The 21,887-nt window shown below is 42.6% G+C and overlaps 2 long non-coding RNA genes and 1 pseudogene across 5 annotated transcripts in view; 2 read left to right on the forward strand and 1 right to left on the reverse strand.

Moving 5' to 3' along the window:
- The first annotated feature begins 12 nt into the window (after positions 1 to 12).
- Positions 13 to 10,511, forward strand: LOC140637211 (uncharacterized). Of its 2 annotated transcripts, none has more exons than XR_012034456.1 (3): positions 13 to 512; positions 5,322 to 5,429; positions 9,630 to 10,511. It is a non-coding gene; the product is annotated as an uncharacterized lncRNA (long non-coding RNA). The 2 variants fall into 2 exon arrangements; XR_012034457.1 differs by lacking the exon at positions 13 to 512 and adding an exon at positions 3,585 to 3,739.
- Positions 1,491 to 21,887, reverse strand: part of LOC140637210 (uncharacterized) — a 47,083-nt gene continuing 26,686 nt past the window's right edge. The window contains exons 2-4 of one of the 3 annotated variants that reach the window (XR_012034454.1): positions 12,258 to 12,335; positions 11,425 to 11,539; positions 1,491 to 4,080 (exon numbers count right to left, since the gene is read on the reverse strand). This is a non-coding gene — a long non-coding RNA (uncharacterized lncRNA). Of the gene's footprint in view, positions 4,081 to 10,745; positions 10,982 to 11,213; positions 11,540 to 12,257; positions 12,336 to 21,887 lie in introns of those variants that run through there. The other 2 variants (XR_012034455.1, XR_012034453.1) reach the window with 2 other exon arrangements.
- LOC140637206 (diphthine methyl ester synthase pseudogene) lies at positions 7,598 to 8,942 on the forward strand (annotated as a pseudogene).

The raw sequence follows: 21,887 nt of genomic DNA on the forward strand, positions 1-21,887 counted from the left end.
GGGGCAGCCCCCGCCCCCAGCGAGTGCGGCGGGGAGCACCCCCGTTACCCCCGGCCGCGTCTGTGCGATTAGGGTTCGTGACTCGGCGCCTCGCCGCGGAGGCGAGGTCCCTAAAGCTCCCGGGAAGTGGGAGCAGGAGCCCGCCGGTGGCGTGAGAGTGGCCGCGTCTACCCCCTCCCCAGTCATTTTGGCATTTCCCCCCAAACCTAGGGACTTGAGGTGCAGCTTGGCGCTCCTGGAAGCCCGACAGTGGGGATTCGAGGCTCAGAGGGGTTTTCCCTGCAGTCCCCCTCGGCACCCCATGTCCTCGGTACCTGGGCGCCGGTACCGGTGCTGGAGCTGCCTTAGGGCTCCGGAGCCTCCATCCCACGGACGGCAGACTGCTTACATTTAGGAAGTTTCTATGCTTCTCAGGCTGTCTGCACGTGCATTATCTCTTAATAATCGCTAAATTCATTGAGCTCTTACTACGGTCGAGTGTTTTGCATCCCTTCTCTGCAAGCTGGACAAAGGTAGGCTTAGAAAGGTTAGGTATCCAAGCACAAGGTCACACTCATGATCGGGAGTGGATCTAGATTCCAGCAGCTTCAAAATCCAAGCTATATGTTACCCCACACAACCTCTAACAATCTTAGTGTCAAAGACATCAAACCCTTCACCTGCGAGGAATTTGCAGTGATTGTACTGCATTTATTCGTCGGAGTTTCCAACCAACCTGGAGGTGGGACAGGGATTTTATTGATGAGACTGAAAGGAAGGGGAGTTCTGTCTTGGTGCATTTTTGGAGATCGACAGAGCTGGAATCAAGCCACCCATCTTCTATTCCAGTGGGAGGTTTTTTATTATTACTTTTTAAGATTTAATTTATTCATGAGAGACCGAGAGAGGCAGAGACATAGGCAGAAGAAGCAGGCTCCATGCAGGGAGCTCTATGTGGGACTCCATCTATCCAGGGTCCCTGGGATCACGCCCTGAGCTGAAGGCAGATGCTCAACCTCAGCCAGGCGTCCTTATTCCAGTGCTTTGACTTAAATTCAAACCTGCTTGTGGAGGGAGCAGACTGGGGATCTGAAAAACCCAGTGTCTGAAAACTGGGTGGTCATCCCCCAACGGTTGATAGCCTAGGAAACCTACAAAAAGCAGGAGCTTGAAAAGAAGAGAGAGGAGTGTGTGTGTGTGTGTGGGGGGGGGGATGGTGATAAGACCAACACTTAATGGATGGGTAAAGAGGGAGAACTGAGGGAATCCCTGGGTGGCTCAGCGGTTTAGCGCCAGCCTTTGGCCTGGGCATGATCCTGGAGTCCCAGGATCGGGCTCCCGGCATGGAGCCTGCTTCTCCCTCCTCCTGTGTCTCTGCCTCTCTCTCTCTCTGTGTGTCTCTCATGAATAAATAAATAAATCTTAAAAAAAAAAAAAAAAAGAGGGAGAACTGAGAAGAAACTTACGGCAAAAGACATTACTCAAAGTTAAAAACAAACGTTAGACTACAAGTATGGACCCATTAAAGGGGCAACAGTTTATTCATGTCAATTGGCATGTAAAAACTACTCAAAATATTTAACATCTGTTGCTGTTAAAGAATGCACCATAACCTGATAAAGGACATCTTGAAAAATCCTGCAGCACACGTCACAATAATAGTAAGCATTTCTCTTAAGATGAGAAACAAGGGGCAGCCCGCGTGGCTCAGGGGTTTAGTGCCAACTTCAGCCCAGGGCCCGATCCTGGAGACCCAGGATCGAGTCCCGCGTCGGGCTCCCTGCATGGAGCCTGCTTCTCTCTCTCTCTCTCTCTCTCTCTCTCTCTCTCTCTCTCATGAATAAATAAATAAAGTCTTAAAAAAAAAGTTGAGAAACAAGCCAAGGATGCTTGCTCTTAATAACCCTAGTCAATACAATAGTGGAAGGTTAGCCAGTCCAATAAACAACAGCAACAAATATATAAGGATTAAGGAAAAAAACTAAGGAACGTCAGTATTCATGAATGAAATTACTGTGTGTGTAGCAACCCCAAAAGAAAATTAAGATAGAATTGGTAAGTTTAGCAAGGTTGCTGGATATAAAACAATATAGCAAAAATCAATATACAATATCTATTGCAATTCTAGCAGCAGCAACCATCAGAAGGTATAACTTTTAATAATATTTCCCACTTAAGGGGTGCCTGGATGACTCAGTCAGTTGTGTCCAACTCTTGATTTCAGCTCAGGTCATCATCTCAGGGTGGTGAGGTTGAGCCCTGCATTGAGCTCTGTGCCCAGTGGGGAGTCTGCTCAAGATTCTCTCTCTCTCCCCCTCTCCCTCCCCCTTTGCACCACCCACCCCTGCCTTCCCCAGGTCCACACCTTCTCTCTCTCAAATAAATACATTTTTTAAAATATTTCCCATTTGGTTACATGAACATATACATATATAAAGCCAAGGTATATACTTGATTTGTGCACTTTGTTAAATGTTGTGCACAAACATTTTAATAATATACCATTTGCAATAGCAACAAAGATATAAAGTACTTAATAAATTGAACAGGTATGCCGGCCTTTGTGGATAAAATGATAAAGTTTTACTGAAAGATATTAAAGAAAATCTAAATTAATGGAAAGATAAACTGTGTGCTTGCAGAGAAAGACTTGATATTGTAAAGATTTCACTTCTCCCCATGACCTTAGTATTGAGCCAAGGGGGATATTAAGAGTTCTCCAAGCCTAGTCTTAGTAGAGTCTCACCCATCTGCTCATCTCAGGAGCAGGCTGAGTGGGATCACCCTTGGTGGTCCTTGACTCTTCCCCAGAGATTTCCTCCTGCAAACTGAGGAGGATTTCTTACCTTGGAAATCACATTCCTGAAACCTTCATCTTTTCCTCCTCTGCTTCTCTTTCTGGCTTATCTGGCAGTTTCCTTTTCTCTTCCCCAGCCCTTTGTAGACCTCTCCACAGACGGCAAGGTGTGCAGTAAAATTACCTTGATTGTCTGAAAGATGTCACCCTCCATCCCCCCACCCTACCCCAGCAAATTCTTGTGTTCACTCTCCTGGAAAGTGTGTTACTTAGGCCCTGACCCTTACAGGTATTTTGCCTCTGTTACCTTCTCCCACAAAATCGGTTGTCATTGCCTTGATCCTCAGACCCCTTGGTCTTAAGAGTGGGGTGATGGGGCAGCCTCGGTGGCTCAGCGGTTTAGCGCCACCTTCAGCCCTGGGCGTGATCCTGGGGTCCTGGGATTGAGTCCCACGTTGGGCTCCCTGCATGGAGCCTGCTTCTCCCTCTGCCTGTGTCTCTGCCTCTGTGTGTGTGTGTGTGTCTCATGAATAAATCAATAAAATCTTTAAAAAAGAAAAGAGTAGGGTGATGATTGAACAATTCTGTGACTATGCTAAAATCCATTGATTTGTACACTTTAAAGGATAAATTTTATTTCTAAAACTATTATAAAAAATAAAAAAATAAAACTATTATGAAAAATGTTAATAGGTCATTCAGTTTTCAAGTACAATTCATTCAACATTTCTGAAGTGCCCACTCATGCCATGCACTGTGCTAGGCTTTGATGAAGAAGACAAACATAATCTCTTTCCTCTCAGAGCTTCCAGTTTTGGAGTGAGGGGCAGACAACAATAATACCACAACAATACCATATGGTGAAAGGAACACAAGTGCTATTAGATCACCTTTCTCAGAAGTGAGGCGCTGAAGAAAGATTTCCAGAGGAAGCTCTCATCTCAGCTGTGAGCGATGAGATAAGTAAGCATTCAGAAAAAGCAGCTTCCATCTTGGCAGGAGTAGAGATGTGGTTACAGGCCGGAAGCTGAGGTTCCAAAGGTTGGATCTACTTCTGTGGGTCTGAGAGGACCCAGCCAGAGGTGATTGATTTCCCCCAAAGTTTTTCTCCCTTTATCCCAGGATGTTATTTGGTAACAAAACCAAGACATATAGTTACTGGTCCTGTGAGGAGAAGACCCACTCATTTCCACAGGAAGTCAGGAGAGGAGTAGGTCTTATGGTTTATTCTGGAAAGGAAGGCGTCCAGTTTTTCCTAGAGTATTACAGCACTGAGGTGACTCCTGGGTCCTTGTCTACAGGCTCTAGGGGAAAGAGTGCAGAGAAGCTCTTTCAAATAAATAAAAATAAAATAAAAATTTAACTAGGCTCTATACCCAACATAGGGCTTGAACTCACAGCCCTGAGATCAAGAGTTGCATGCTCCATAGACTGAGCCAGCCAGGTACCCCTCCACCAGTGGATAGTTATTAAATAGAAGATGACAAAACTATATTATGTGATGTAAATTTAATTTGCATATATTTCTAACAACACGTATACCTCAGATAGAACACGTATTGGGGCCGTGCATCTTCTATGTGTGCTATTGCCTGTGATTCAACCCTGAACCCAAACTGACACAGCCCCGCCTTCAGGGAACTTAGAGTCAATTGGAGAAACAGACCTTAAATGCCATTCCGTTTAAACACTCCACAGTAGCAGGTGTGGCATAGAAATAAATTATAAATTTTAAAAGATTGTAATTCAACCTTGGTTCAAATCAGTTACAAATGAGAGTGATGTCTAATGGGAAGTGTTGCAAGAAAAGCACTTTGTTGACATGAGGTCTTTCAGTGCGGCTTAGGTACAGGCACATACAGGTAGAGCTATAGCTATAGACAATAAATATCGGGATCCCTGGGTGGCGCAGCTGTTTGGCGCCTGCCTTTGGCCCAGGGCGCGATCCCGGAGACCCGGGATCGAATCCCACATGGGGCTCCCGGTGCATGGAGCCTGCTTCTCCCTCTGCCTGTGTCTCTGCCTCTCTCTCTGTGTGACTATTATAAATAAATTTTAAAAAAATTAAAAAAAAAAGACAATAAATATCAAGCTAGACTCCAGGTTGCAATGGACCAACATCTGGCCAAGGGAAGAAGCTTTTACAAAATTAGTTTTGGGCATGCTCTGTCTGCAGTTAAAGAGGAGCTACCATTTCATTTTATTTTTTACTTGTTTTTTTTTTTTCATGTCATTTTAAAAAGTGGGAAAATGTGGAATTTAAGAAACAAAACAGAGGATCATTGGGAAAAGGAGGGAAAAATAAAATAAGATGAAATCAGAGAGGGAGGCAAACTGTAAGAGACTCTTAACTATAAGAAACAAAGAGGAGGTTGCTGGAAGTGAAATGGGTGGGGGATGGGGTAATGGGTGATGGTCCTTAAGGAGGGTATGTGAGGTAATGAGCACTGGGTGTTAAATGCAACTGATGAATCACTGAACACTTTATTTATTTATTTATTTATTTATTTATTTATTTATTTATTTATTTATTTATTTATGGCAGACACTGAGAGAAAGGCAGAGGCACAGGCAGAGGGAGAAGCAGGCTCCCTGCAGAGAACACAACGTGGGACTTGATCCCGAGGCTCCAGGATCACACCCTGGGCAGAAGGTAGCGCTAAACCGCTGGGCCACCCGGCTGCCCTGAACACTATTTCTGAAACTAATGATACACTATTTGTTAAGTAATCGAATTTAAATAAAGTAAAATTTTAAAAAATAATAAATAAATAAAAGGGGGATAAAATCAGGTAGCCTCTCTGATAGGCTACTTCTAACTCCAGAAATTATAACCTAAAATTTAAGGTTTTGTTTTCTTTTATTGTAGAAAATTGAATTTGTCATAGCGAAGTATGTGTGTTCACTTCAAGTTAAAACTATATTTGTTATATGAAGTTACATTTGCCCATTGACCTTATATTGATAACACCAAGTTTGAGACCTTGCTGATTTTGTTATAATTAACCATATCTACATATTATCTTGCCAAGTTAGATTCTAAATCTAGCTTCCTTCCTTGTGAGTTATTCAAGTAAAAAAAAAAAGTATAGCATATTTGCTTTCAAAAACACATCACTACATCTGGATTCTCCACAAAGGAAAGCATTTAGGGTGTTAGGTACATGAAGAAGTTCACCCCCTTGCATATACACTACATTCAAAATTGTGTTTAAGAAAAAGAGCATGCCTAAGAAAAAGAAAAATAATAAAAATGCAAAACTTTTCACTATGTTTTCAAATGTCATGTAACATGGTTATGATACCTAGGCATGAAAAGTTATTTTAAAAAGGTTTCCCTGAAAAAAAAAAAAAAAAAAAAAAAAAGGTTTCCCTGATGGGCGCCTGGGTGGTTCAGTCCATCTGCCTTCTGCTCAGGTCATGATCCCGTGGTCCTGAGATTGAGTCCTGAATCCAAGCATCTGAGGTCCCTGTTGGAAGGACCAACAGTGGGAAGCCTGTTTCTCCCTCCCCCTCTGCCTGCTGCTCCCCCTGTTTGTGCTCTCTCTCTGTCAAATAAGTAATTAAATCTTAAAAAAAAAAGTTTTCCCGGATGGAGGATTAAATCCCTGCCCCCTCCCCTCCATGATATTCATTGAGATGTTTTTGAGGACAGAAAGATTGGACGGGGAACATGGCAAAACTCCTGTTTGCATTTTTCTACCCAAAGACCAATAGAGATTTTTAGTCCATGTGGTACTTATTCTCCCAATAACTTTCCAGTTCTCAGAGTGATAAGAGAGCACCCAGCATTAACTACAAACAGACGGCTGGATTCTCTTTTGCCATCTCATTCTTCCCCGTTCTCACGGACTATCCAAACTCAGCTAACAGCACAGATGTGGAATTGGAGGGGCAGCGGGATGGGGGATGAATTCTCATATGACACTGGGCTGGAGGGCACTTTCAGAGGCCAGGCACCATCTAGATTCCAATTCAAATTGCTACAAGAATGCTCTTTTCTACCATATGTCCGGATCACAAAATTCCACAACTACAAACCATATTGAATGGACATCCTAGAGAGTTTCTCATAATGGAAGATTTCATATCCAGACTGGGAAATATTTGGTCACATAAGTAGGGTAGAGGTTGTGTTAGAAGAAAGAAATGGGGCTTTCTATATTTTACTGTCATTTCTTTGATGAGAAATGCAAGGTGTTAAATAAAAAGAGGGTGAATGCTCATGATCCCGGCCTGTAGAGCAGACCTCCCTCTTCAGTCTCCAATTGCCAAGGAGGCATCACTAAACACCACCACACCCTCTCTCCTCACATATAGGCTTCACAGGAGACAGACACTCCCTGGAGTGAGGTCCACTATCGCTCTGCAAAGCAGTGTCAAAGATTCAGGGAAGATACACCCTTCAAAGTAGGTCTAAGGAGCCATTTTCCTTTCTTTGATCAGTGCTCCTCAGAAAAAATTAGTCATAAAAGAAGAAAGAGTGTTACTACACTTAAAAATGTCTTGCTCCATATTTTTAAAGATTTTATTAATTGAGAGAGAGGGGGAAAGAGAGAGCATGAGCAGGGAGGGGGAGAAGAGGCAGAAAGAGAGTAACAGGCAGATTCCGCACTGAGCAGGGAGCCTGATGTGGGGCTCAGTCCCAGGACCCCGAGATCATGACCTGAGATGAAGGCAGTCTCCGAATTAGTCACCCAGGTGCCCCTGTCTTGCTTCATGTTTATGCAGGATGCAAATTCAGTGTAAGAAGCACTCCAATCCTTAACTGCTTCTTCAGAAAGGGAGCAGTTGGTGGTCTCTGTCCCCCTGGACTTTGAAATGTGTTACCTGGTTAGCTTGGGCTTGGGTGATGCCAAGAACATCAACATTCAAGGGCCTGGAAGCTGTAAAATGCTGCACTCAAGTGTATCTGGAAGCCTATACCTTAGTCTTGACAGTAGGGAAGAAAACCCTGGAAGAGCATGGAAGAAAATTGATTCTTGCTGATAGGGAAGAAGTGGAACAAGAAGCAGATAATATTTTGAAGGATGCTGATATCAATGATGTTGCTTTCCTCATGGTTGATAATCCACTTGGGGATACAATACACAGTGATCTTATTCTGGGAGGAACAAAACTGGGAATCTCTTATCGAGTTATTCAAAATGCTTCCATAATAAATGCTGTAGGCTGCTGTGGTTTACAGTTGTATAAATGTGGAGAGAAAATTTCTATTGTTTTTTGGACAGACACTTGGAGACCAGAAAGCTTCTTTGACAAAGTGAAGAAGAATAGACTGAACAACACACACACACTCTCCTTACTAGACATCGAAGTAAAGGAGCAGTCTTTGGAAAATCTCATCAAAAGAAGGAAGACCTATGAACCTTCTTAGTATATGAATGAAATCCAAGCAGCACAGCAACTTCTGGAGAATCGATACTCAACAAGGAGACACTGTGTTGGCTTAGCCAGGGTTGGAGATAAAGACCAGAAAATTGCAGTTAACTCTTGCAGCAAACATGTACTATGGATTTGGGAGGACCGTCACACTCCTTAATTATCACATGAGACAATGTGCATGTGCTGGAGATGAAGATGCTAAGTCAGTCAGTTTTCCATACTTGAAAATACCTCAAAATCCCCAACCATTGATGGACTCTGAACATAGACATGTTCTATTGTTAGGTGGTTAATTTCAGCCATGTATGCCTCTACACATGTTTGTAAAACCAACTCAACAGTTCTTTTGGTTTATCTAATAAGTATAAAACAAGCGACCAAGAAGAAAGCTGTTGACTCAGCAATTAAAACAAACACAAGAAGCCAGGTCAGTTGTGGCACGGAGTCAGGGGCTGTGTGCATGTGTCATACTGTGCTGGATGCTGGGCTCACGGCAGAGACAGGACAGACTCGTCCCTGCCTTTTTGGAAGTTCTCAACCAGTGAGGAGTACAGATAGATGAGCAGATACAGAGGCAATGACAAAAACAAGAGATCATGGATGTGACAACCTCAGCACAGTATGTACAATCATACGCATTCTCTTCCCTTTGGATGCCACAGTCTTGAGAGCAGTAAGTGCAATGCAAAAATGAATTCACTTTGAGATTTGTATTTAGCTTTTTGAAGTTTTCCAAGTCCAGTTAGTGAGCCCTTTGCTAACTAAAAACAGATTTCCTAGGCAGCCCAGGTGGCTCAGTGCTTTAGCACTGCCTTCAGCCCAGGGCCTGATCCTGGAGACCTGGGGTCGAGTCCCACATCAGGCTCCCTGCATGGAGGCTGCTTCTCCCTCTGGCTCTCTCTCTGTCTCTGTCTCTCATGAATAAATAAATAAAATCTTTTAAAAAATAAAATAAATAAAAACAGGTTTCTATCCTTCAAAGAAAAATTTATATCTGATCTTATATTTTCTTTTCTTTTTTAAGAGTTTATTTTTAATAATCTCTACATCCAACCTTTGGCTTGAACTCACAACCCAACATCATGCAGTGCTGACTCTACCACCAGGTGCCCATTATATTTTCTTTATAAAGAAGGCCTTTTACAGGGGTGCCTGGCTGGCTCAGTTAGTGCCTGGTGACTCCTGATCTTGGAGTTATGAGTTCAAACCCCATGCTGGGTATAGAAATTACTTAAAAATAAAGTCTTTGAAAAAAGAAGGCAGGCTTACATGTGTATTTCTGTCATCATGGCTTAAATGGTCCAGTGCGCTGCCCATGTCCACGTGGCCAGACTTCTCCTGGGCAAATCCAGCTGCAAAGCTTTTTTAAATTCCTCAAAAATGGACGATGTTCTCTCACATCCAGGCCTTCACATTTTTTAAAGCCTAAAATGATGTTTTCCCCCATCTCTTTCTTTTTCAAAATAAGGAGCTCTCCATCTGACCACCACGGTGCTGCCACTGTGGACACAAGCTGTTGCAGCCCATCAAGCTGACCAGGACCAGGAAGGTGCTGCAGGGACTGTGCAGGCGGGTGTGCGTGCAATTCACAGAGGACACCAGCCTCTCCACTCTCCGCAACCGCGACGGCAACGGGAAAGGCCCGGAGGCAAGGATGACTGCTCACCCTATCAGTCAGAGTGAGAGGCTCAGGGGTGGCGCAGGACTCATGGTGGGCCCTGGGTGTCTGGCCCACAGGGATGATCAGCGATTGTTAATAAGGTGTTTATATTATTATTTTTTAAGATGACATTCTTTTAAAAATTTTTATGTTTATTTATTTATTTTTAAAGATTTTGTGTATTTATTCATGAGAGACAAAGAGAGAAGCAAAGGCATAGGCAGAGGGAGAAGCAGGCTCCTCCCAGGGAACCGCATGAGGGACTGGATCCCCAGACTCAGGATCACACCTTGAGCCGAAGGCAGACGCTCAACCGCTGACCCAGGCGTCCCGACATTTTTTTTTTTTTTAATTTATTTATGATAGTCACACAGAGAGAGAGAGAGAGAGAGGCAGAGACACAGGCAGAGGGAACAGCAGGATCCACGCACCGGGAGCCTGACGTGGGATTCAATCCCTGATCTCCAGGATCACGCCCTGGGCCAAAGGCAGGAGCCAACCGCTGCGCCACCCAGGGATCCCCCGACATTCTTTCTTAAAAAAGATTTATTTATTTGCTAGAGAGAAACCACTAGTGTGGGGAGGAGCAGAGGGAAAGGGAGAAGCAGACTCTCTGCTGAACAGGGAGCCCTACCCGGGCTCCAGGCTCCTTCTGGGGACCGTAGGATCAGGACCTGAGTCCAAGGCAGATGCCCCAAGTTGAAATTTTCTTTCTTTCTTCTTTCTTTCTTCCTTCCTTTCTTTCTTTCTTTCTTTCTTTCTTTCTTTCTTTCTTTCTTTCTTCTTTCTTCTTTCTCTTTCTTTCTTTCTTTTTTTCTTTCTCTTTCTTTCTTTCTTTCTTTCTCTTTCTCTTTCTTTCTCCTTTCTTTCTTTCTTTCTTTTTTTTTTTTTTTTTTTTTTTTAAGATTTTACTTATTTATCCATGAGAAACACACAGAGAGAGGCAGAGACATAGGCAGAGGGAGGAGCAAATTGAAATTCTTAAGTAGAAAACCAAGTAACAGGGACGCCTGGGGGGCTCAGCGGTTAAGCGTCAGCTCAGGTCATGATCCTGGGGTCCTGGGATGGGTCCCACATGGGGCTCCCCAGAGGGAGCCTGCTTCTCCCTCTGCCTGTGTCTCAGCCTGTCTCTGCGTTTCTCATGAATAAGTAAGTAAAATCTGAAAGAAAGAAAGAAAGAAGAAAGAAAAGAAAAGAAAAGAAAAGAAAAGAAAAGAAAAGAAAAGAAAAGAAAGGAAAAGAAAGAAAAGAAAAGAAAAGAGAAAAGAAAAGAAAGATAAAACCACACAGCATGGCAATAATGAAACCCCACGGAATCACCACCCCCTTTCCGACACTAACAATTTGCCCCCCCTCCTTTTTTTTAGTAAGTAAAATGTTGTAGAGTCAATTGATGCCCCTGTGTCCTCCTTCCTGATACCTTCCCTCTCCCCAGAGGTAACCTCCAGCCTGAATCATTATCATTCCCATGAATTATTTTGTACTATCACTGTATTTTTATGTGTCTGTGAGAATATACAGCATTTTAATGTGTTCAAACTGGTTATATTTATTAGCTAATACATTACAGTTTTGTCTTGTGTTCACATTACATTTTTCTTACCAGTACTTTCACAACTTTTTTAGTCACAGTTTCTCAGTTTCACGTGAAACAAATACAAAAGATTGAGCAGGATCTTGCTGTAGAAGTTTCAATGAAAATATTCAAATTTTGCGTTCTGTGGAAATTGTAAAATATCACAGAAAGGAAACACAAGGTTATTTTTTTAGACAATCTGGTGGATAGGTTTCAATAAGTAACCAGTAAATATGGTTTTGCCAAACTCCAAAAAGGCTTTACATGCCTTAAGTGTTTTTCTTGAATTGGTTGGAGCCAGAATTTATTTTATTATATTTGAATAGATGATACAATTGCATGGTTCAGAATTTAAAAGAGGCAAAGGATGTATATGAAAAGTCTACCAACCACTTCATCCCTCACCACACACTTCACATCTCTGAAGGCAATGGATGTTATGAATTTCTTCCAAACCAGTCAAATGAGAGGATACTCTAAGTGTACAGGCAGCTTGCTGGCTTTTTCCTATCAATATTATATTTTTGAAACATATATTCTGAAACATATAGACCCGGATGACTCATTTTATCTACTCTATAACATGCTGTCCAACAGAACTTTCTGCAATGACGGAAATGTTCTATAACTACACTGTCCAGTATGGTACCACACTGAACAATTGATATAAAACTAATGTGATTGAGGAACTAAATTTAAAATTTGAAATTTAAAACATAGAATTAATTTAAATATTTAAATTTAAGTTTATGTAGCCCCATGTCGCTTGTGGCTACCATGGGGAACAGAACACCACTGTTGTATTCAATTATATGAATATACCACAGATCAGGGTGCCTGGGTGGCTCAGTAAGTCCTACCTTGGGCTCCCTGCTCATCAGGAAGTCTGCTTCTCCCTCTCCTTCTGCTGCTCCCCCTGCTTGTACTTTCTTCTCTCCCTGTCAAATAAATGAATAAAATCTTTTTTTTTAAGGGTCCCTATTGCCCCATAGAGTCACCAACATTTGCTATTACCAGACTCATCTTTGTTAATTTGATGGATGTAAAATGTTATCTCATTGTTATTTTAATTGGCAGTTTTTGTTTTTCCTTTGAGGAATTGTCTTTTGTACCATTTTCACTTTTTGTGTTGGATTTATTGTCTTTTTCATATTGATTTGAAGGCGTTCTCCATAAATTCTTCTTGGTTATATGCCTATATATGATGTCTCCTATAGTGTGCCTTTTGTTATTAGCTTAATTTTTGGAATAGCAATATATTCACATGTATTTCAAAAGGCACACAATGATAACCAGGGCTCTTTCAAAAGTTAAATGCAGAGTTACCATATGACTGGAAAAGATTCTCTCCTTGACCAAACTCCAACCAGGCTCCTCTAAGCCCTTTCCATCTAGCTCTATAAAGACTTAAACTAATACCAGCATCATTTCTAATAGCTCAAGGCCACAGCTCTAGGATGATCCTTGCCCCTCCTTTAAGTGCCTACCTGAGAAAACTCAAGGCTGCCAAAGGAACTTACTGTTTAGCCAACGCCTAAGGTTATCACCCCTGCCTCCCAGCCTCTGTGGGAGGGTAGGAGCCTAACTTGGATAAGCACCAGTTAATAAACTCGAATGGATTTCACATGGACCAAACCACTGGGATTCCTGCTTTTTAAATTTTTCATTTCCACTCTACTAAGTTGCCACTCACTCCCCTTTTCAATGCCCAGTTACCTCTGTATCAAAGTTGAGTTTCATTCATGCTGGCCTCTTTTCCCTGCTGCAACAGTATCTTACTGACTAAAGTTTGTCCTTACCACTTTAAGGAGGGTCCAGTTTTGTTTATGTTGACACAAACCAGCAATTTTACCTGAGAAATAAAAGCATGTGTCCACACAGAAAATTGTACAAGAATGTTTATAGCAGCATTATTTATAATAGCCAAAGGCAGAAACAACTTAAGTGTCCATCAACTGATGAATAAACAAATTATGATATATACATAGAATGAAATAGTTTCAGCCATAAAAAAGGAATGTACTACTGATACATGCTACTTTGATGAACTTTGAAAACATGCTGAAATAGGAAGCCAAACACAAAAGATCATATATTGGGTGATTCCTTTTCTTTTCTTTTTAAGATTTTATTTATTTATTGGGGATGCCTGGATAGCTCAGTGGTTGAGCCCCTCCCTTTGGCTCAGGGCATGATCCCGGGTCCTGGGATTGAGTTCTGCATCCGGCTTCCTGCAGGGAGCCTGCTTCTCCCTCTGCCTGAGTCTCTGCTTCTCTCTCTCTCTCTCATGAATAAATGGATAAAATCTTAAAAAAAAAAAAAGATTTTATTTATTTACTTAAGAGAGACAGAACCGAGATAGCGATGGAGAGAGCACGAGTGGGAAAAAGAGGAAGAGGGAGGCTCTCCTAGAACAGAGAACCCGATGCAGGGCTTGATCCCAGGACCCTGGCTCATGACCTGAGCAGAAGGCAGATGCTCAACCGACTGAGTCACCCAGGAGTTCCTGATTCCTTTTTTTAAAAAAAGATTTACTTATTTATTTTAGAGAGAGAGCGCGAGAGTATATGAGGCAGGGGTGGGGGTGGGGGGAGGCAGTAGGCAGAGGGAGAGAATGGGGAAGCAGATTCTGCACTGAGCAGAGAACCTGATGTCAATGCCAGGAGATCTCAAGACACAAGCAAGGGGAGAGGCAGAGGGAGAGGAAGAAGCAGGCTCCCACTGAGCAGGGAGCTGACACAGGACTGGATCCCTGAGCCAAAGGAAGATGCTTAACCGACTGCACCACCCAGGTACCCCATAGAATAGTTTTTTGTGTTTTTTTTAATTTTTTTTTAAATTTATTTATGATAGTCATACAGAGAGAGAGAGAGAGAGGCAGAGACACAGGCAGAGGGAGAAGCAGGCTCCGTGCACCGGGAGCCCGACGTGGGATTCGATCCCAGGTCTCCAGGATCGCGCCCTGGGCCAAAGGCAGGCGCTAAACCGCTGCGCCACCCAGGGATCCCCAAATAGTTTGAAAGTATACTCTTACATACTCTTTCTCTTCTCTGGGAAAATGTATGTTTTTTTTTTTTAATGTTTTTGTTTTAATGTTGGTTATAACTCTGTATCCATTTCATGGAGCATTTTTACTTTTTCTTTTTTAAAGATTTATTTATTTATTTATTTATTTATTTATTTATTTATTTATTTGAGAGAGACAGCGCGCGCGCGCGAGAGAGAGAGAGAGAGAGAGAGAGAGAGAACTATCTGAGGGAGGGGCAGAAGGAGAGGGAGAAGGAGACTCCTCATTGAGCAGGGAGACTGACTCAAGCCTCGGTCCCAGGACCCTGAGATCATGACCTGAGCCAAAGACAGACACTTAACCAACTGAGGTTAATGTCTCACTAAATGTAAATATTTTCAGCTGGGCCACAAGTTGCACAGAGGAAGGGACCTACAGTTTTGTTAAGCACTACTCCAGTGGTTAGCACACTGATGGCACAAAATTGGCCATCAATATTTGCTGACTGTTTGATTACATGAATGAATAAAAGAAATAGCCTCAAAATGGAATATGAACCAAGTTATTCTTAAATATGGGCAAATTTGAGCTCCCTATGAAGGCCTTCTACTTCAGAGCAAGTAAAAGATAAGAACTGGGAAAGACCATATAGCCCCAATTATGAAAGCAGAGGGTTGTAGATGGAAGTGGATGCCTCATCATGGTCCCTCTATGCAGAAGCCCAATATAAAAAGATAGTGATGACAGAGATGTGTCAGTACCAGGGACCCCATCATCACTGGAGGTCTGCTAGAACCCTGGGCATTCATCATGCTATCTGAGAGCCAAGTGCTATGTAGGTTCTTGGGGAAGACTCTGCAGATACTCTCACAGACAGGAGACTGGGCCTTAGAAAGAAGTAGATTTCTTAATAGAAAGAAGAGTCCCTCAAAATACCAACTTAAATTATATATTTCTTTTTTTAAAATATTTTATTTATTTATTCATGAGAGACAGAGAAGAGAGAGAGAGAGGCAGAGACACAGGCAGAGGGAGAGAGCCCATACAGGCTCCATGCAGAGAGCCCGAGGTGGGACTCGATCCCGGGTCTCCAGGATCAGGCCCTGGGCTGAAGGTGGCACTAAACCGCTGAGCCACCTAGGCTGCCCATATATTTCACTCTGTAACAAAACTGTATCCAAAAATAGATTACACTTACAAAATTCCCCTATCTTCTCGAGGCAGAGGTGGCTCAATGTCTTCTATGGGGAGCCAGAGAAAGCTTACTCACCATGTCCTCACCCCTCTGACTCATGCTCAGTGACTATCATGTTTATTCTGCATCTATATGTCAATACTAGGAAGTGCCTTGGACAGAGGTATGAGAAATCTATTCCCTGGAAAGATATTATATCCTAGGTATCCTAGCCGATATGTCTCACATGACTTTGACTAGCATCAGTTAGCCCTTTAGGTTCAATTACCAAATACACTGGCCAACAGATCTCTAGAGTTGCAGTAAGGATCATCACAAATCCCAGATTGTGATTTGTTCATTCATTCAGTACACTTGCCTGAGCACCTCCCGTGTGGGATATAATTGTTGGGTCAGTCCCTGGTATCTACCTAGACAGCTATTTCCACATGACCCAGAAATCTTGATCTATAGAATAGATTTGAAGATTGATGGCTTAGCCTGCTATTTGCCAAATTTCCTTTTTGTTGTTTCAAAAAAGAACAGAGGGGATGAAGGGAGCAGGAGTTTGAGAGAGCTTGTTTTAAATGTGCAGGTTGATTAAATTGTTGAGTGGGGTCACCATCACATGACACCTCTCCTGCATAAAACTCAGGGAAACCCCAGGACTCTACATCTGAGTAGAGCTCTATATTTGAGTAGCCTCTGGTGCCTGGTCCTGGCTCTTCTCTGAGTTGTTTGGCTACAGGGCCAGACCAAAGCCATGTTGATATTTTTTACTGCTATGACCAGACTTTCTGCTTTTTCACCATGGAGTCATTTAATTGCATTATCCTTTGAATCAGCTGCCATGTATATTAGGGGCGTCAGCCCCACACAAGACTTGGAAAGTAAGGTATCATAGTAAGGTAAAAAAAGGCATGTGCTCTACAGACAAAGCTTGGGTTCAAATCCAACCTTCTGCACTTACTTCTCTAGGCCTTATGGAAAAATAGGGCTAATAGGAGTCCAGTATCAGTTGGATGTACTCAACTGAAATCTACAAAAAACTCAGCTAACAATAAACACATCAAATTGTTTCGTATTACAAAAGTCTAGAAGTAGGTGTCTGCTAAAAACATTCAACTCGGGGATCCCTGGGTGGCTCTGCGGTTTAGCACCTGTCTTCAGCCCAGGGCATGATCTTGGAGTCCCGAGATCGAGTCCCACATCCGGCTCCCTGCATAGAGCCTGCTTCTCCCTCTGCCTGTGTCTCTGCCTCTCTCTCTCTTTCTCTGGGTCTCTCATGAATAAATAAATAAAATCTTTAAAAACAACAACAAACAAAAACACACATTTAACTCTATCATCCAAGACCCAGGCTTTCCTCACTCTGCCCCATCATGCTTGCTGTGCTGGCTTTCGGGGTCTTCTGTGATGTTCTACTGATACTCTTTGCTCAAGGGAAATATTGCTCCTAGATTTCCTAGATCAATTTGGGAATACTGCTGTTTTGAGGAGGGAAGAAAGAGTAGGTAGGGGACAGTGGTCCTGTGATGGTTTGGATTGTTATTCCCCATACTTTGCTTCCTCTTTAAGTACACATTCATGCCCTTTGGTATGTGACTCTCTTGGACCAATGGAATGTCATGACATGATATAACCAGATACTTTAAATGTGCTTTTGTGACTTGATTTGGCCTCTTACACCTCTGTGATGTGTCAAGAGAAAAGCAAATTCTATATATCCACTGCCCCTTTAGCTTGGCCCAGGTTAAATAACTGAACATAACCAGGAGCCTGAAGTTCTACCATTCTCTGTTAAGCCCAACATGGATAAGCCAAACCATAGCCAACTTCTACCACCAAAAGCATGAAAATAGGTGATTGTTATTGTAAGCCATTGAGAGCTTGGAGTTGTTTGTTACACAGTAAAAACTGAGTATTGCAGGCCATTTTGAGGGCCCCACCAATGTCTAAGCTCTTTAGTAGGATCAATTATCTTACACCACAACTCAGAGATGTGAGGAGAAATAGTTTATCTATAAGTAATGTGGTTTTTCTTACAACCTTCATTCACTAGGTAGCATGAAAAGCTGGAGTTGTTTCAGTGCAATACCAAAGAATAAGTGGGTGTTCAGATACTTTTCAGTCTCTCTAGATAAAAATGCTCAGAGTCTCAGATCTCTCAGACGTCTTCCCTGCCCCCAGGCTTCTTGCTAAGTTTCTGTTGGGGGTGCATGAAGAGAGAGATGAGGCTTAAGTGATCTCCTCAGGGATGGGTATAAGAAGGGAACTGGGGTTCTCATGCTTTCAGTATGTCCTTTGGTTTATGGGCCAATATGCGCTTGGTCATGTTCACCCTGCCGGCCTTTGACTAAAGTCAGCACTTAGAGTATCTCACATGTCTCTCTTGGCTAGACCTGATCTCATCTCTCTGGCTGACTCAACCTCCCTATAGCTCTGCAAAGCCCAGTGGGCCCCTTGAATTTCCACTATGTCCCCCATCCAGCCCCTGACCCAAGCTGTCCAAACCATATGCCTCCATTTCCTTTGCCATCCTCCTACTCCACCATGGCCCATGGCAGGCCCTTGACTCTCAACTAAATGCTCATCATTGGGGAAGGACTGACAGTACAAATTAGACACTATCTCTCTGACAGTTCACCCTGATTTGCTCAGTTATCTACATTGGGTACCAGTTTATTATAACTTCAGTGATTTCTTCTATTTTCTGGGTATTTCTGAAGCCATTTCCCCAATTCCAAGTTAAACCTCTTTGATTCTTATCTCATTCTCCCCTCCCAGATATCTTCTTCAATGTCCAAGACAGGAAAGGGCAAGCTTCTCTTTTTTTCCTTCCATATCATATCCTTGGCTTGCTGACTCTGGTTGCCACTTTAGAAGACAGAAGTTCCTTTTGGAAACAATTCTTTGATGTAGGTGTTATCAGCATCATGGGTAGATGAGGAAACCAAAGACAATAGACTAAGTTATCCCCTCCTTTGGTAGAAATTTGAATCTGGGTTTGGGTCTTGATCTCATCAAATATTAGCTAAGTGAATATAGAAAATTATTTCTCTCTCACAGAGCTTGGTTTTCAAGACTATTGTTTTGTTGAAAAATTTTGAATTTCAATAATGCATATTAGCTCTTTTCTTTTTAAAAATATTTTATTTATGTATTTATTTGAGAAAGAGAGAGGGAGAGCACTTGGATGTGAGTGCCAGCAGGGAGGAGCAGAGGGAGAAGGGAGAAGGAGAGAGTCTGAACCAACCAGATGTCACACTGAACACAGAGCCCAACAGGGCTTGATCTCACAACCAGGAGATCATGATTTGAGCCAAAACCAAGAATCAGATGCTTAACCAACTGAGCCTCCCAGGTGCTCTTCCTCCCCCCACCCACCCAACAAGATTCATTTATTTATTTTAGAGAGAGAGAGGAGAGGCAGACTTCCCAATAAGCACAGAGCCCAAGACGTGTGGGGCTTGATCCCAAAGCCCTGAGATCATGATCTGAGAAAAATCAAGAGCCAAATGCCCAACCAATTGAGCCACCCACCCTTTTTTTTTCTTCTCTTAGCATTCCTTCTGAAACAATCCGAACCTCCTCACAAGATTGATGCCATAACCAAATAAAGAGGAGGTCATTTTCTGGCTAAGGGCAGAGTGAAAAACTCATTAATAGTTTCTAAGTTCTGGGTAGCCCCGGTGGCCCAGCGGTTTAGCGCCCTTTTGCCCCAGGGTGTGAACCTGGGAACCCGGGTCCCACGTCGGGCCCCCTTCATGGAGCCTGCTTCTCCCTTTGCCTGTGTCTCTGCCTCTCTCTGTGTGTGTGTGTGTCTCTCATGAATAAGTAAACAAAATCTTTTATAAATAAATAGATAAATAAATAAATAAATTAGTTTCTAAGGTTTTAAGTCAGTGGTGAAATTTATTCTAGCTCCCTGCTCTGCTTGACTTCCCTATTGTGAAGTCCAGTGAAATTTTGTCCAGTCCTTTGAGTGTGGGCATGCCCACATGTGTCAGTGTGTGGGTATGCATGTGTGTATGCATATGTGTGGCCATTTTGTGAAAAATCAACTTTCCAATTATTCTTTCAAAACTGTTTTCTTATGCCATGAGTCTTTGGCTTTTAAAACCCCAAAGCAAAAAAATATCTGACTCATTTATAATTGGTGTTAGCTATTATCATTTCTTCCTTGAGATAAAACCAGAACTCTGTTTTCTATGATGAGAATAGGGACAGGAGTTACAGGAAGTAGAGGGTAACTGGTTACTATTTTAAAGAAGATCCATTATCTCTAGGATCTATGTCAATGGCAATAGAGAGAAGAGAAGGCAGTGATGGTGACCCAACCAAACTGCCACTGAGCTGACTAGCCCTCTGGCTCCTCATTCTACTACCATGAGACATAACCCTGGCTCCAATAACCTTTGAATGCAGCACAGTGAACCAAGATATTTTTGAGTCTTAACCATACATCCAGCAGTATGTTATGTACTTTCATACACATTACCTCATTTTATTCTCAAAGCAATCCTTTAAGGTGGGTATTAGCATTCTCACTTTTTAATGATGAGGGAACACAGACAGAGGTTGGGTAACTTCTCCAAAGCCTCACAGCTAAAACATGAAAGAAATAGGATTCAATCCCTATCCCCTGTGATTTCTAACTTCATCTTCCTTTCCTTACTTTAAGGTATTTCTTGAGAGAATGTGCCAGCACCACAGGGGGAGGATTCTATAAAGATGAGTATTTTCTTTCTTGCAGGAGTTTATTTTTAAAACAAGTATGAAAGTGAGTTTACTTAATCTGGCTTTAAACTAAAGGCATCAGATTTAAGCCACTGCTAAAAATATATATATATATCACAAGTGGAGAGGGAGGCCCCAGCTCCCTTGGCACGTATTAGAGGGAGCTCATACTGGGACAGGTCAAAGAGCCACACAATCTGGCACTGGTGTTTGGGACATTTCCCATTCTTGTTGGGTTTTTGAAGCCTAACAAGAAGTAAAGAAAACGGTTGCCTAGGTCCATTTTTTAGAGCGCTTTAAAAATTCTAAAATGCATATTTTCTTCCAAATCAGGCTATGCTTTTAGCTGCCCTGTATGTTTAGCTCTTTTTGAGCACATCTAAATGTCATCAGATCTTTTTGGTGAGTACAGGGAGTCCCTCAAACATCAAGAACCCAGAGTTCTTCTGGTTCAGTTGGGTTATCTATTGATGCATAACAAACTGTACCAAACTTGTCTTAAATCAGTAACCGTTTTTATTGTTTCTCACAATGCAATGGATCAGGAATTCTGGCAGGTCATAGCTTGCCTCTGACTCCCATGATGTCTGCTGGGGCTGGAAGGTCCACAAGGGCTCCCTCCCTCACATGTCTTGGGACTCAGCTTGGAGGGCTTGAGTGGCCAGGGGATGACTGTAATTGCTCAATGGGAGTCATACATTTCAGGCCTCAATTCTCATTGTTGCTGGCTTCCTTCCTTCATTCTTATTCTTCTTCTTCCTTTTTTTTTTTTTTTTTTTTTTTAAGATTTTACTTATTTATGAGAGAGAGAGAGAGGCTCCATGCAGGGAGCCCAATGTGGGACACGATCCCAGGTCTCCAGGATCACACCCTGGGCTGAAGGCAGACACTCAACCACTGAGCCACCAGGGCTGACCTTCGTTCTTTATTGTGAAATCTCAGGGCCCCTCTCTCTCTGTGTGGCCTTTCCACCCGGTCTCTCCAGCACAGTAGATAGACTTCTTACCTAGAGACCCAAAGTTTCCAAGAGAGGAAAAATGGAAACCACCAGGGTTTCTTTAGGCTTAGGCTCTGAACTGGGTCATAGTGGATACTATACCCTATTGGTTACATTCATGTGACCGAGCCAGCGACAGATTCAAGAAGAGGGGACTACACAAGGTTGTGAATATTGGGAGTCATCTATTAGGGGTCACCAGTGCAGCAGGCCACCATAGGTCTCAACTTGCATAGCCAATCCTGCAGAAAGTTCCTTCCCTTGGTATTTGTAGATAAGCCCACAGGAGGCCTTACATGTGTTTGTAAACAACAGCTGTAGCCACCAGGAAGTATCTGCTGTGTTCCTCCTCTCCTATTCTGGTTCAGTGACCATAGTTCTCAAAGTTGCTAAGGAAGCTTCGCTGTTATTATAACTGATATCCTACAGAGAATGCCATCAGCCAATCCTGAGTACCACATTAATGCTGGGGTTTGTGACAAACTGGGACATTAAGCCCCACAGCAGTAGGACTTGTGTCTGGAGTCCCTGACATTTCTCAGGAAACAGTTCCTTCCACTAATGAACTGGGA

The sequence above is a fragment of the Canis lupus genome, chromosome 7, assembly GCF_048164855.1.
Source record: "Canis lupus baileyi chromosome 7, mCanLup2.hap1, whole genome shotgun sequence".
Lineage (NCBI taxonomy): Eukaryota > Metazoa > Chordata > Mammalia > Carnivora > Canidae > Canis > Canis lupus.